The sequence below is a fragment of the Bubalus kerabau genome, chromosome 10 (genome assembly GCF_029407905.1).
Source record: "Bubalus kerabau isolate K-KA32 ecotype Philippines breed swamp buffalo chromosome 10, PCC_UOA_SB_1v2, whole genome shotgun sequence".
Taxonomy (NCBI): Eukaryota; Metazoa; Chordata; class Mammalia; order Artiodactyla; family Bovidae; genus Bubalus; species Bubalus kerabau.
The window spans coordinates 86,342,814-86,357,648 of record NC_073633.1 but is presented as its reverse complement, the minus strand read 5'-3'; the positions used below and the strand labels follow the sequence as shown (position 1 = coordinate 86,357,648).

The 14,835-nt window shown below is 44.4% G+C and overlaps 1 protein-coding gene across 5 annotated transcripts in view; it reads right to left on the bottom strand.

Annotated features, from left to right (window-relative positions):
• The window catches only part of SUSD6 (sushi domain containing 6), a 95,275-nt gene that overhangs the window by 54,679 nt on the left and 25,761 nt on the right, over positions 1 to 14,835 (bottom strand). The window contains exons 1-2 of one of the 5 annotated variants that reach the window (XM_055538451.1): positions 11,666 to 13,178; positions 10,020 to 10,055 (exon numbers count right to left, since the gene is read on the bottom strand). The exons of 3 other annotated variants lie outside the window; for them this stretch is intronic. The gene's annotated coding sequence lies outside the window, so the exon portion shown is untranslated. Of the gene's footprint in view, positions 1 to 4,244; positions 4,330 to 10,019; positions 10,056 to 11,665; positions 13,179 to 14,835 lie in introns of those variants that run through there. One more of the 5 variants, XM_055538452.1, reaches the window with a different exon arrangement.

The following is a 14,835-nucleotide window of genomic DNA, read 5'->3' as shown; positions in this document are numbered from 1 at the left end:
TTTTAGAGGACTGGTTACCAAGTGGGAGGGTAACTTGGTATGAGGGAGGGTTACCAAGTGGTAAAGAATCCTACACTTAGCATTTTATAATTAATGTAGGGGATTCCCCATTGGCTCAGTGGGAAAAAATCTGCCTGCCAAGAGGGAGACCTGGGTTCAATCCCTGGGTTGAGAAGATCCCCTAGAGGAGAAAATGGCAATCCACTTCGGGACTCTTGCCTAGGAAATCCCATGGACGGAGGAGCCTGATGGGCTATAGTCCATAGGGTCACAAAAGAGTTGGACATGACTTAGCAACTAAACAACAATTAAAGTAGAGCTCTCTGGAGAACCATGTGACAATATCTAGCCCCCAAATGCACATATTCTCTGACTTATCCATTCTACTTCTATAATCTGTCCTCAGAAACCACTTGTGTGCAATGATATATATGCAGGATATTCAGTGCATTATTTATACTGGCACAAGACTGAAGGGGACTAGTTAAATAAGTTACATAACAGAATACATGCAGTGGTTTAAAGAAGAACTGGGCAGTTCAGTCCGTACTAATATGGAATGACTTTCAAAGTTAGTACGTGAAGAAAACCATGTGCATGTGTGCATGTGTTTTTAAGATACACACACGTGCACATGTGTGTACACACACACGTGTGCATACACACACACATACACACACTCTTGTATGCACTGAAAGTCTCTCTCTGGAACTGATGCACAAGAAACTGACAGCTACCAAGTGCTGTTAGGGAGGGGATCTAGGGGTGAACAGGGCAGAAGGCTCACTGTTCACTGAACGTATTCCCTTTTCATCGCCTTGAGCGTTGTACCTTGTGTATTACCTAATCAAATAGATAAAATACAAAATAAAATTAATGCAGCAAGGCCTTCCCATAGGCCACCCACCGCCTTTCTCAACAAATGAATGGACACGCCAGTAAATCTGATTTTCCCTGCGAGGAATACAGTGGGTTGCAGGGCTCAGCACAAGGGTCATCTCCTGGGGGAGTTCTTTTCTGACATGTCACACCCACCTCCAGTAGAAATAACCCTCTTCTTACTCCCCAAGTGCCCTGAGCACCCTACTCTGACGTTACCTCTATCAGGTGATTACATCTGTTTATCTGTCTTACCTCACCAGGCTCAAAGTTCCTGAAGGCAGGGACCGTGAAGTACTCAACAGGGAATTTTCAAAAGCCGTCACAGGGCCTGGCACCAGACAGGCAGGCAGCAAATGTCTGCCGAACTCATGAATACTATGGGGAGAAGTGAGTATGGAACTGGGGAAAAGATGCATACATATAAGCCCATGTTTTGTTTTGAAGAAACAGCTGGTTCCTCCCTTACTGTTAAGCAGCTACCTGGGACAAGGGACTAATTCCACCATGAGTCAAAGACCTGATCAAGTGCAGAACAAATGGGGTGATGGAAATTAGGGCTCTGCAAAGAGAAAAGATGAACAGAGCAGAGTCAAGGAACGTTCACACGCAAGGCTGAGCCAAGGGTAGTGCTTTAGAAATAACTTGGAGAAAAGTGAGTCCCCACGGCCCCAGAGTATCCCAAAATGGGAAAACTCAGCTATTATAGAGAAAGGGTCACGCTACATCTAATCATTTTAAGAAAGGATCCGCTTTGAATGCAGAATTTAAAAAAACTGTCCTTGAATTGTGGCTTTAGACCAAGTAAAAAGAAAAACACTGAAAAGAAATTAAGATTGAGTATTCATTACTATGCCTAGAAAAAACCTATAGGTGAAAACTTGGGGGAAAAAAAAAAGAATTCATTTCACTTCAGTATTTTGGGGGGGGGGGGGATGTTTTAGTGACTACTTCCCCTGATTAAAAAATTATGATTTAGAGAAAGAAAGTAGAATGGTGGTTGTCATGGTCTGGGGGGAGGAAGGAATTGAGAGTTACTATTTAAGGTTTTGTCAGATGAAGAGAGTTATGGAGACAGACAGTGGTGATGACTGTTCGACATTATGAATGTACTTAATACCACTCTTCAAAATGGTTTAGATAGTAAATTTTATTTTATGTGTGTTTTACCACAGAAAAAAAAAAAAAAAAAAAAAAACTGGGAAAAAACTATGATTAAGAGGAACTGGGAACTAATCATGCTTACTTCCAAAGCCTGCGCTCACACCCATCCTTACAAGGCATGTAGCATCTAAACCAGACGTGAGGAGAGAGGAAAGGATCTGGAGGACCAACTGCCACCAACCAGCCTGCTGGTCAGGAACGCTCTCTGGCTTCTGTTTTCACACCTAGAAACGGCTCTAAAGCCTCTCTCAACCACAGAATCCTCCAGAGCGCATCCATGCTTCTCTTTGTACAACTCACTTATTCCTCCAACAGCCAGCGTTCCCTTCCAAAACGTGAGGTGAGGACGAGTCATGGAAAAACCTACATTCACCCTTTTGATTCTCCTTCTTGGGATTCTTGCTGCCACCTCAACAGCCTGTGGTAAAAGGAGACCACCATGATCTGGACTGCCATCGGGCCCCTCCCACTTCTGTGAACCCAAAATGTCAAAAGCTTCAGTGACTGCCCTGCTGAATGTGATGGTCATAAACATTCATTTCCTGTCCAGAGCCAAGAGGAAGGACACTGCCTTCACCTCTGCTTCCTCATCTGTAAAATGGAAGCTGTGAAAACCAAGCTTGAGTTATCTCACTGCTGCTGCTGCTAAGTTGCTTCAGTTGTGTCCCTCTCTGTGCGACCCCAGAGACGGCAGCCCACTAGGCTTCCCCGTCCCTGCGATTCTCCAGGCAAGAACACTGGAGTGGGTTGCCATTTCCTTCTCCAACGCGTGAAAGTGAAAAATGAAAGGGAAGTCGCTCAGTCGTGTCCGACTCTTCGCGACCCCATGGACTGCAGCCTTCCAGGCTCCTCCTTCCATGGGATTTTCCAGGCAAGAGTACTGGAGTGGGGTGCCACTGCCTTCTCCGGGGTTATCTCACTAGTTTCTAGTTAAGGCTCAAAAGAGACAAAATGAAAGGGACTGCTTGCTCTGTGAACTGGTAAGACTCAGACCTTCTATTCAGTCTCAGCCTCTAAGCCAAGACAGCAGGTGACCTGAGAAAACTGCTCATAAGAACGATGACAATAAGCATGGCACGCCTCCGGGGCTGAGGACAGCCTGTAACACGAGCTCTGAGTTCACACAGTTTGCTTACTTGTTGTTGCCATAGATGCTTCCAGATGAACCAAAGAGCCTGCTAAGATTAAAGGTATCCTAAGAGTCGCTCACAGCCTAGACAGGCAGCAGCAGGGGTCAGGGGGAACCTTGGAACAGCCGGGGCACCCAGGACCCAGCCCCTTGTAGCCCCTGTGCCTGGGGCCCATTCCTGCACACACTGCCCCATTCTCCCTGCTCCTCAGGTCGAGGATGTCACAGTCCTGCTGCAGGCGCGGTCAGGTGACACTCTACTGAGCCCTCCTCTGTGGAGGCTAAGGGTTCTGACTCAGCCCTGCCAGCCTCCCAGAGGCTACCTGGGTTTCTCTACGGCTCAGACTCAGTTTACATGAGTCACTCAGGACAGATTATTTCCTAAGTCATGGCCATCTCTCCCTTAGTTATAAGAGGTAAATGAATAGGTAAGACCAACAGAAATCCTTTCCTTGCTTCAGACTAGTCTGGAAAGGGGATGGTGGTGATGGAGAATCTAGAATAAGTTTGTTCCTTTGATTAACCGTCTTCACCAACCCCCATACTACCATGTGATGGGGGGAAGACAACAGTTCATGAAGTCAGAACAGAATTTAACCCTTGTATTTCAGATTGTACGGAAAATAAGTGTTAGCTCTGTGGAGTTCAGAGCTCCTCAAAGGGTGTGATAAGAGCAGGGAACGTGCCGTGGGGCCCTCCTTGCTTCTCCCTTTCTCCCAGTGGCGCCTCCCGGCTTCACTCTCATTCATCCTGATTCGGCTGGGCCAAAGCAGCAAAAGATACCTAAATGCCTCCCACTCCTCCCCCATAAAATGTCAAAATTACATTACTTTTAGATGTCTTCAGTTCACTTTTTTCCTCCTTGGGGATAAATGGCTCCTTCCAATTTTGCTAACCTCTGTATCTTCCCCTTTCTTTTATGCCACCAACAGCTGAGTACTTCAATAGGCACGAAGTTGTCTTTTGAACTCTGAGATCCTTGAGAGTCATAATGTTACTTTATCCATTTCCTTTTCATCTCCAGTCCCAAAGCCCAAAGGACACAAATATCAGAGGTCTTGTTAAAATTTACCTCTTACAAATCACAAAAATAATCCTCAGGTTTTCTCAGAAAAACTTCCTGGTGCTTCCCTGGTGGCTCAGATGGTAGAGTCCACCTGCAATGCAGGAGACCCAGGTTAGATTCCTGGGTCGGAAAGATCCCCTGGTGGAGGGCATGGCAACCCACTCCAGTATTCTTGCCTGGAGGATTCCATGGACAGAGGAGCCTGGCGGGCTTCAGTCCAAGGGGTCGCAAAGAGTCAGACACAACTGAGTAACTCACACTTTCACTTTCTCAGGAACCACTGAAGCCAGGGTAAGGCAGGTACTGGAGACTTTTCTGAATTGCTCTGATATCCCTGTATTCTTGTCTTTCTTCCCCAAACTGCTCACTACAGCCTCTTGCTGTTTTGTTCTCCCTACCCTGTTCCTCAGGCTTCAGACAGCAGAAACACCAGCAGATACATGGCACCTTCCCTGTAATCATCTCTAATGACTCTTTTCTAGAACCCAGCAGGATGACTGCAGCATGGACCTGCAGGCAGGAGACATCCCTCACGTCCTAGCACCACCACCCAACAGTGGCTGGGCCTCAGATGAGTCATTCATTCTTCCTGGCACTCAGGGCATGGGCCTGGATGATCCCCCAATGTCCTTTCAGTTTTAAGCGCTCTGGAATGTCTTCTAGGGAAAAGGAGGAGCCCCGAAGTATTTCCTCTGAAACAGAAGTCAATAAAAGTTCTGAGTAGAAGGAAGAAATGTGAAATCTTTCCTCTTTATTCCCCAGAGCAGACACAGCCTAGCATCTACCTCCCTCTGCACTGCAACAAACTCAGGAGATGCTGCTTTTCCATTTAGAGCTTAATCAATCCATCACCACATTTGCATAGGCCATTTATACCCAGTGTTCCTAAAGCCCTTTCCAAAAATAACAAACAACTAACAACAACAAAAAAAAACCCAGCCTCCACACATGCAAAGGCAAGGATCACCACAGAGCTGTAAGGGCCCAGAGAGAAACAGAAAAACGCAAGAGAGGACGGAAAAGAACAAAGACAGACAGATTCAGGACAGGAAAAAGGAGAGACCAGGCAGAACGCCTTGGCTCAGGCCATACATTTCCAACCCTGAAGGCAGGAAAGTATCTCTTCTCTGGACTGATGGCCTGAACCAAGACAAATACTTTGCCTCCCGATGCCTCTGTTTCCTCATCAGTAAAACGGAAACAGTTTCATGTTCGTCTCACTCAGAGAGGACGGATCCGTGGAAAGATTCCAGCAGACTGGGCAAGAACCTCTGGTCTGCATGGATGTTGCTAGTTAGGTGGTCCAGGGCAAGTTATTTTCAGTTCCCATCTACAAAATGGGTAAATAATACCCACCTCATTGGGCTGTTGGGAGGTAGAAACAGGATCAACGTGAAGGATCAGAACCGCGTCTGGAATACTGGGCCCTCAAATTAGCGCTGCTGGAGGCCCCTTCCTGCTCTAACAGGCTGTGACTGAGCCCACATGAAACTCCCAAAGGGCACTGTTGTCCTGAGACAAGGCTCAAAACACAGTTAGTTTAGAAGAAAGAAAAGCCACGAGGTTAAACAAGTAAACCTCCAGAGGTCTCTCCCATGAAGTTCTAAAAATATATATTTTTAAGGAACTGAACATGCCTCTCTCCAAATTATATAACCTTGTACGTGAGCATCCTGAAGTGACATGTGTCTAGAGGGACCAAGGAGGTTTCCCTAAATATGTCCCACAGTGTAAACATGCTGTAGGACAGGATAAGGGGAGAGTTTACATGACTGAGATGCACACACACACACTCTCCCTCTCATTACCTCATTACATAGGTGCCATTGTGCCATTATTTTACAGATAAATGCAATCAAAGGGGCCTAGAAGTCTTTCCTCCTCATGCTTTCATACTGCAGAGGGCTCCCTGCTCTTTTTTCCCAACACAAGGTCAAGCTTATTTGCATCTCCTCTGGGAAAACTCATCAACTGAGCCCACAGCATGGGACAGCTCTTCTGAACCCCCAGCAACAATGCATGAAGACTGGGAGAACTAATCATAACCTTCCCTGTGGACCACTCACAGTTACTTAACTGTTGTATACTACATTTACTGCAGGTGGCAAATTCCTGCAGACCCCACCAACTGCCTCTTTCTGTGCCCCAGAGTGTTCAACATTTATTTGTTCACAGAAGGGGAAAATAAAGATAAACCCCAAACCCCATAATGTGTGTAGGAAATACAAGATGGCAAAGTAGCAGCAGATATAAAATAGGAAGAGAGGATAGACAAATCCTAGAAGTTTTGCCAGGCAGGAAAACAGATGCTTGACAGACATGGCTGTCATTGGTTCCTGGACCCAAAGACACGTCTACCTGTCATCACAGCCCTCTGCTTGGTCTCCCTCAGAGCTGAGCAGAGCAGGTTTCAATACTAACTTGGCAAATAAAGGCTGGGAAGCTGATTTGCTAAGTCCTATTTCTCAGGGCTCTGTGTTTGCAGTAACTATACTGCAATTCAGCAAATATTTACTGGCTGCCTTCGGTGCAAGGCCTGGGTGGTCACAGAGATGACGTGGGGCATAGTTCTTACTCTCAAGGAATTCACAATCTCCACGACAGGAAGCATATGTTTATCCATATAGCACTGTGAAACTATTACTAGGTTTTTTTTTTTTTTTTTTTTTTATTAAAAAAAGTGCTATGAGGACACAGAGGCCATAAGAACAAAGGATTCTGGTTGGGAGTAGGGGGAGGTGAAAGAGGAAGCTTTGAGTTGGACCTTGACGATCATGCACAGATTTAGTGAGCTCTCTGGCCCGTTCTGCATCCACAGGTCTAATTATAAAGAAAGAAAAAGAAACGGAAGAACAATTCACCGAAAGGATGGCAGAGGGAGAGAGGAAAAATAAACAGTGATAATTCTTTCTGCCAAGAGTTGCTGACTGCTGCTGTCTGGCAACAGGAAATAAATATATCTATATATCTTCACTCAAGGGGATGTTTAGGTGCTAGATTTTGGTCTTCTAAATACATACTCATGGCTGTGCAGGAAAACACCTCCTCCAGGTCAAAAATAGCAAACCCGAGAACTGGCTGAAGCAGTGGTGTTTACTTTTTACCATCCCCGTGGATCACTTTCCAAAGGCTCTCACGTGGGAGGGTATAAACAGGTCTGTGTCACTTCCTGGTTCTCAGGCCTTCTGCTACATTCCTAGTCAGTCTGGGAATGCTGCCTATTTAAAAATAAACTGTAAAAACTCACCCAAAACCCCCAACTCCAAACCACTCTTTACTTTGCTTCATTTGATTTCACTGGAATTAAAAGGGGTTCAGCAAGCAATGAGACTAAAATGACCACAGAGAATGGATTCTCAGGTGAAAATGAAAATACAGGCTTATTGAGTTCAAGGTCAGGAGATTTGGATTCTACTCATGTTCTGCCTCTAACTGGAAAACCTGACCTTGAAAAAGCATGATGTTTCACCTCTCTGCACAACAGCCGCTTCAGCGTTAACCCCAAGATAGTTATCCAATCTTTCTGGACCTCCATTATCCTTATCTATAAACTAGCACTAACAATAGCTACCTTGTAGGCATCATATCATGTAACACATGTTATCATATGGCACGAGTATGGTGTAAGTATATCATATGGTGTAAGTATCACATGGGAATTACATGTAAAGCACTTAGCACATTGCCTGTATTCAGTAAGTCGTCAAAAATAGGTGTTCTAGTTTTCACCATCTATTATTGTCATCATAATCTGAAAATGTAAAAGGCTGAGCTAGATGGATCACTACCTGAAGAGCCTCTCTGGCTTCAAAATCCTCTGGTTCTTTAAGAAGAATTCACCTTCTCCTTCTTTTTTTCTTTTCTTTTTTTGATGTGGGCCATTTTTAAAGTCTTCACTGAATTTGTTACAGTATTGCTTCTGTTTTATGTTTTGATCTTTGGGCCTCAAGGCACGTGGGATCCTAGCTCCCTGACCAGGGCCAGGGATTGAACCCACACCCCCTGCAGTGGAAGGCACAGTCTTAACCACTGGACCGCCAGATAAGTCCCTTCTTTTTTTTCTTTTCAGGCGGTTAGATGGAAAGGAAGGGAGATCAACTTGGAGAAGCATGACAGTTACCAATATATCCTCAATGTTTATATTAGATACACTACAACACAATTAAGGAAATTCATCAATGAGCTGAAAGGGGCATGCTCCGCTCCCTGGGGAAGAGCCTTGGCTGTGACTCACACTGAAGCCACAGCATGGGTACAACTGCTGCCTCTACGGCCTTGTTCATGAAGCACAACACCCTCCAGGGCCAGCACAGTGCAACTTCATCCACCTCATCTCTACCTGTTGTGCAGCTCCTCGTCCTAAAAGTGAGCACGTGGCCAATCAACACACTTCTAGTAATGACTAATCCCCCCTGAAAAGCAGTCCTGTTTTAAACAAAAAAGTGCCTTCTCCTTAATATAATTTGCATGTGGTCAAAAATTTAACGCCCTTCCCCAAAAGTTAAGAGTGTAATCAGGGTATAGTAACAAGATCGAAGTGCTAGACTGAAATTAAATTCAGATGAAATTAATAGGCATTTTCTTGTATTCACTCAGCATTCCCAACATGCTAAAGACTATAGAGGATGCCAAAAACTAATAGGATGCGATGACTGAGAACCACAAAGGATGACACCGAGGTTTCTGGCCTGTGACTGGGTGAATGGTAGAAGCTACCACAAGAGGAAAGAATATATGTGGACAAGCAGGTGCTGGTGAAGCATGTGATGAATGTAGCTCAGGTTATGTTTGGAAGGACTGAACTACAGGTACTTGGAGAATATCCAAGTGGAAAGGTCTAGCAGGCAAATTAGAAACGAGTATGAAACTCTGCAAAGTGCTCCAAACTCAGGATATAGCCCTGGAGTGATCGACCTGAAAGTGATTGGCTGCAAGCATGCAAAAGAGATGAGAGCTCATCCTGGTGAGAGAGCTAAGTGAGAAGAGAGTCAAGACAGGATCCTTGGGGGAACACTAACTTTCTAAAGCAGAATGTGAAGGAAAGAGAGATCATTAAAGACCCTCCCAAAAGTACAAGGAAACCAGGAGCCTATGCATCAGAGCTGTCACGGGAGGGACACGGTGATTCAAGGAGAATGTGAGGGTGAGTGGCAGACGCAACAAAGGTCCCATAAATGAAGCCTAAAAGACATCCATCCATTGGATCTGATCACAAAGTTATCACTAGTGACCTCCTCAAGAGCGGATTTATTAGAGTCATGAGGGAAGATCATGAATTCAAAGTGAGAAAGCTCAGACAATAAGGGCAAAACTACTGGGGGGAAGGATGGTGGAACTGGAAAAGAAGAAAGAAGAAAGATGGGATGATGGCTAGAGAGAATTTGTGTACTACAAATTCTGAGAGTTGTACCTTCTCAGTTAACCTAAGGTTTTCAGTTAAAGCTTCTGGAACTGCAGCTCTGAGACCCTCCCCCCACCCCCACCCAATCAAGACACTGTCTTCTAGTCCAAATGTTCTTGTGTTAAGTTCCAAGAAGCCGCCTAATTTATAAGCAAACCATGACTCTTCCCATCCTCCTCACAAATTACCCAAACTTCCTGTAAGTTGTCAAGGTTGGACTGTGAGGCCCCAAGCAAGAAGGAGAAGCAGGAACTTGCCTACTGTTCCTTCCCCTTTGATTAGTCCCACGCCCCAACACCACCTCTGCCCTAACATGACCCTCTCACGGTACAGAGCCATCCACCAAGGCCTGCATGCTCTAGGTCTAGCTCCAACCACACCTCTGGTTCTCTCAATGCGGAGTTCAAAGTCAGGACCTGAGAAGAAAGGATCTGATTAATGCACAAGAAGGAATATTCCCTTAAATCTCTAAATACAGACTCAAAACTTATTTCAAATTAGTCAAAATTCAGGCAGAGGTATCAAATGAAGAATCTCATCAAGTCCATGTATCATCTAAGATTATGTTAAGAGGGACTGTAATAAAACTCAGCAGATGAGAAAGAAGCATCGTAATTTGATGAGGGAATCTGAAAGCTCCCCCAATCTTAACACATATCTTACTGACTTCATTCAACACATATAAAAAGCACCTCCTTATACTGGATTCCACAAAAGGTATAAAAGTGGGGGAAAGCTCATACCTTTAAAGAGTTTACAGTCTACAGGGGAGGTAAGACACATACACAAGTAACTACAATGAGGTAAAATGTGAAAACCCAAGGGAGATATATAGTCAAAGTGCCAAAGAGAAAACAGGGAAGTAAGGTGGAGCCAGCAGAAGGAAATGAAACAGTCAATTAAAGAATTAATCACAACATGGATTTTAAAGTCATAGGGAGTTCAATCCTGATTCTGCCTCTTGTTTTTTAGAGGTACCTAGGTGTCCTGCGTTACCTGCTGTGAGTCATATACGAAGTTGGGGTAGCAATACCAAGTTCGCAGAATTGTGAAGAGTCCGTGATTCACACATTTCTGAAGAGTTGAATACAATATCTGGCCCAGAGTGAGACTAGAGAAGCTGGCAGGGCCACCGCACACAGGAATTTAGAGCTCCTGTGTCTGCACAGAGCTGTCTGGACCCTCTCTCATGGACAGACAGCTGAGCATCCACTATTTGCTTATCAATTGTGCCTATTAGTTCAATCAGTCACCCAGGTTGAATGGCACTATGGTCAGGAGGCACAGGAATGAGGCTCAGAGCGTATGTATGCGTATGTTCACGTCAGGATAAACCTGGAACTACACACTCAGTGTTCAGCTTGGAAGCATGGCATCACAATACAGGTGAAGTTTCAGATTATACACCACATACTGCATGACACTACAGCATGCTGTTCCTTTGGACACGGTAGCTGTTCAGTAAATGTTTGGTGCAGTGACATGACCTGAACCTGGTTGAATTCCCAATGAAATCTGTCTCCCTGGATTAATTTTTCAACAAGTGAACACAGGAGGCAAAAGACACCTAAAAATTAGCCTGAGGGACACAGAAGTCATAATGGAATAACAGAGACTAGATTTACGTTTTCCTTAAACAACTAGAAAGTCAGATATAATATATGAAATAATGGTTTTCAGACATTTAAAAATAGGTAGCACAGGGCAGTGATCCTTGAAAAAAGGGAAAGAAATGTAGAGTCCTTCTGGTGCCCCAGCAGGGCTAACCTGCTAACTAACTCCCTAAAGGCATCTTCAGACCAGAGAGTAGGCAAATAAAACCCTGAGAGTTCAATGATTTCACTGAGTTAGAGAGACAGCTGGGAACTGGGGGATGTCAAGGAGACTAGAATGTGCAGGGCAAAGTAACTGAGAGGAGGGAGCTCCAAGGGAAAAAACTAACGATCTGCCGAGGCTGAGTGTTGATCTGTGCACGTGTTAGAGGAAACTAGAAAGGCTAAGGAAAGAACCAAAGGAAAGAACTAACCCCCAGCGCTCACAAAGAGCCAGAAGTTTACACGTTCCCATGGGCCAAAGTGGAAACAAAAAATCTCCTGGTTCACAGGGCACCAGAAGGGATCTTCACAAGTGTTGGCCTCAGTAGTGGGACCATCCTAGACCTCAACTAAAGGCTGTCTGCAAAAAAGAAAAAGAACAAAAATAAATAAATAAATAAAGGCTGAGAACCAAGCCTTGAAAGGATCAAACCAATTCTAAGTAGTAACTGAATTGCTTCTGAGAACAAAGCCAAAAAGTTTTTAAAGGAATACAGAAAGTTTCAGCACCTAACAACATACAACTCACTATGTCTAGTTTCAAATCAAAACTGAGCAGACATGCAAAGAGGCAGAAAATTATGACCATGACCTATGGTTACAGGAGAATAAACAAACAGAAATAGACCTAGAAATGACACAGATGATAGAACTGGTGGACAAGGATGTTCAAATCTCTGTTACAAATATACTCTGTGTGTTCAAGAGAAAAGAGGAAGGGACGGGCATGAGACCACAAAGACTCAAATGTTTAAACTTCTAGAGGGAAAAATACGAATACCTGAAAATAAAAATATACAGAATGGGATTAACAGATTAGACACTGCAGAAGAAAAAATTCAATGAACTTGAAAACACAGCAATAGAAACTATCCAAAGAGATATACACAGAACATAAGTCAGAAGTATGACTGTATCAAGCAGCCTAACACATGCATAATTGAGGCATGGGAGGAGCACATACGTACGCACAAAAAAATTTTTTTGATGTAAACTATAAACTCACAGATTCAAGAAACTCATCAAACCACAAGAAGAAGTACCTCAACAAGAAAACACAGCATGGCACACTGTAATCAAAATGATCAAAATGATCATTAAAGAGAAAATATTAAAAGCAGCCATGAGGAGGTAGGAGGAGAGACAATGCACCCAGAGAAACAAAGAATCACAGCAAGTCTCCTGTTATAAACAATGCAACCCAGGAGGCAACAGAGCATCATGTTCAAAGTATTGGGGAAAAAATCAATTTGACACTGATTTCCTAAGGAAAAGCTGACAGGAACTATGAGTTCCCATCACTAAGTTTTTTGTGCTCTGCAGTAATATTTTTCAGAGAGGCCTGTGCTGAGCACAAGATGTAAACTCAGTGGTCTTACAAACATCTGCAAGTACTTGTTGTTGTTTAGCCACTAAGTCATGGCCAACTTTTTGTGACCCTCATGGATTGTAGCCCACCAGGCTCCTCGGTCCATGGGATTTCCCAGAAAGAATATTGGAATGGGTGGCCATTTCCTTCTCCAAGAGATCTTTCTGACCCAGGGATCGAACCAGCACCTCCAACATTGGCAGGCAGATTCTTTTAACACTGAGCTACCAGGGAAGCTCTTTGGAAGTACAGTATTCTATGAGGAGTAAAAAGGGGTAAAGACCCTTTCTTATTTTCGTAGAGACACGTTTTATACTCTTGTACTCAGAACATTACAAACTGAAGCTTATTTATACAGTCATATTCCTTAAGACACTGGAAAAGAGATAAAAAAGGTCTATTAGAGGATCCATCCCTTAGATGAAGAAAATCAAGGAAGAAAGAAAAAGTAAACCCCATCATGGAAAGAGTCAGCTTCACCAGCATTAGGCCTGAAGAGGCCTCCCTCCCTCAAGTGTACACATCTACTGGTTAATGTGTCTGATGGACCTTTACAGATTCAGATAAAATATTTTTTCAGAATGAAAGAAATATTCCTTAAGAAGAGGTAAAAGTAACTCAAGAAGTGACACAGAGTTACTCAATTCTTAGCTATGCAACCCAGTCCAGGGTAACATAATCTTCTTCTCATTAAGTACCCTGGGCAGGCACCCCATTCTTCAGAGTCCAGCCTGGGGTTCTACCCTGGAGGGACCATTAAAATGGCAATTTATCTGTTTTCGACATTGGCTGGTCTGGTCTCTCCAGTAAACTGTAGTTAATAAACTATAAGGTCCCGGGAAGGCTGGAGCTCTATCTGTTTTTTTGTGCTTTCTTTGTAAACTCTGAGACCATCACTCTCTCAAAAAACCCTAGTATAGGTGCCCAAGAGGGACTCTCCTTCCCAAAATAACTTACTGCCTGAACAAGTGGTTTTCAATGGGGGCAATTTTACATGCCACCCCAGTCCCAGGGTTTCTAGCAACATTTGGAGGACTTTTTGACAGTCTTAACCTGGGGGATGCTATTGGCATCCAAGCGGCAGAGGTCCAGGGTACCAGCAAACATCCCATGATGCACAAGACAGCCCCCCAGAACAAAGAATTTGGCCCCAAATGTCAAAAAGGCTGCAGCTGAGAACCCTGGCCTGAGTGGATCAGCATGGTGCTGAGCAGGTATCAGCAGAAGTTGTGCATGTCTTGTAAATTCCCTGCCGCCACTGGCAAGTCTCTTCCTATCACCTGTCTCCAGGCAACACTTTGATCCAGCTGTTGTCCCTAACTCAGGCTTACAGTCCCTCAGAGAGAGGAATTTAGTAAGAGTTTAGATGTCTGGGTTTTCACCCCATCTCGGCCACTAGCTGTTGGTTCTGGCTGTTACATATCACAAAATTTTTCTGGGCCCATTTCCTCCTCTGTAAAACAGAAGGCTTGGAAAAGACGACTGAGGAGTTCTTCCAGCTCTAAAATTCTATTTGAAATGCTATCTGTCCTTATCATGAGCCAAAGAGAAAGGATCCAGCTTAGTATGCACATCCACCCCTTAAGGACAGAGGTTCTGCTATTGTAGAGACAGAATCTAGCCAAGGGGGAGCGCCGGAGAAGCCAGGAGCTCAGGTACAAGCGATCCAGAAAAGGCTCTGCAAACACTTGCTTAAAGCCCAGCCCAGGCTCTCAGGTTTAAAATACATAGGAAAGTCTCCCTTCTGCCTTTTCAGGTCAATCTTATTCATCAGTGTTAAAAGGAGGAGGGGGAGGCTCGGGCCACTGAAGAGCAGCCCTGGAATCACTTGGGAGCTTAACAGAGACACTGAGTCTCAGGGTCTGCTCCTAAGTCACTTCAGTCGTGTCCTGACTCTGTGTGACCCCACAGATGGCAGCCCACCAGGCTCCTCTGTCCCTGGGATTCTCCAGGCAAGAATACTGGAGTGGGTTGCCATTTTCTTCTCCAATGCATGCATGCATGCTAAGTCGC